Source organism: Tupaia chinensis, unplaced genomic scaffold (genome assembly GCF_000334495.1).
Source record: "Tupaia chinensis unplaced genomic scaffold, TupChi_1.0 Scaffold000201_1, whole genome shotgun sequence".
Lineage (NCBI taxonomy): Eukaryota > Metazoa > Chordata > Mammalia > Scandentia > Tupaiidae > Tupaia > Tupaia belangeri.
The window spans coordinates 1849286-1850049 of record NW_006159676.1 but is presented as its reverse complement, the minus strand read 5'-3'; positions in this window follow the sequence as shown (position 1 = coordinate 1850049).

Here is a 764-nt window from a genome sequence, read left to right as displayed (position 1 = left end):
GGGACTTGAACCACAGTCAGCCATGTGGGAGTTCAATACCCTTAACCAGCATACCATCGGCCGGCCTCCATTTTGATATACATTACGTGGGGACATACGGTGTTTCTCTTCCATAGTCTAACTTGCTTCACTCAGTATTAAGTCTTCGGTGTTCATCCAGTTTCTATCAAATGCCAGGGTCTCGTTATTTTTTATGGCTCAGTAGTATTCCATAGTGTATACGTACCACACTTTTGCAATCTGTTCCAGGACTTTTGGGTTCGGCCCTGGTGCAGTTTGAACAGCTGCTCAAGAGAAGTTGGGTTTGAGACCAGCAGTTAGCGTACTGGCTATGTCGCTGGACTCCCATGTAGTCGACCGCGGTTCACATCCCGGACCCGGTGGCTGAAACTCATGCCGGGCGCATGTGGGTGCGTGCCCAAGATCCCGAGAGAATGGAGGAAAAGGGATTGTAGCGTGGCCATTCCCCCTGGGGGGAGGGTGATTTCTTGCTTTCTATCTCTCTGCCTCTTCAGCAAGTGCACGCGCCCTATAGCAAAAACCTCTCCCAAAAAACCCCCCAAAACAAAAACAAAACAAACAAAAAAAAAGGAAAATAATGTGTTAGTTGAAATATAAGATGCCGTAGTTTGGGTAAGCACACAAGGACAGGGAGAGAGAGTGGCTCCCATGGAACTCCGCAGCTGTGGGACTCAGGCCTGGGGCTGCCCCATTCTGGGCCTCAGTTTCCCCCTTTTTTTTTTTATTTTTTTTTTAGAGGTTTT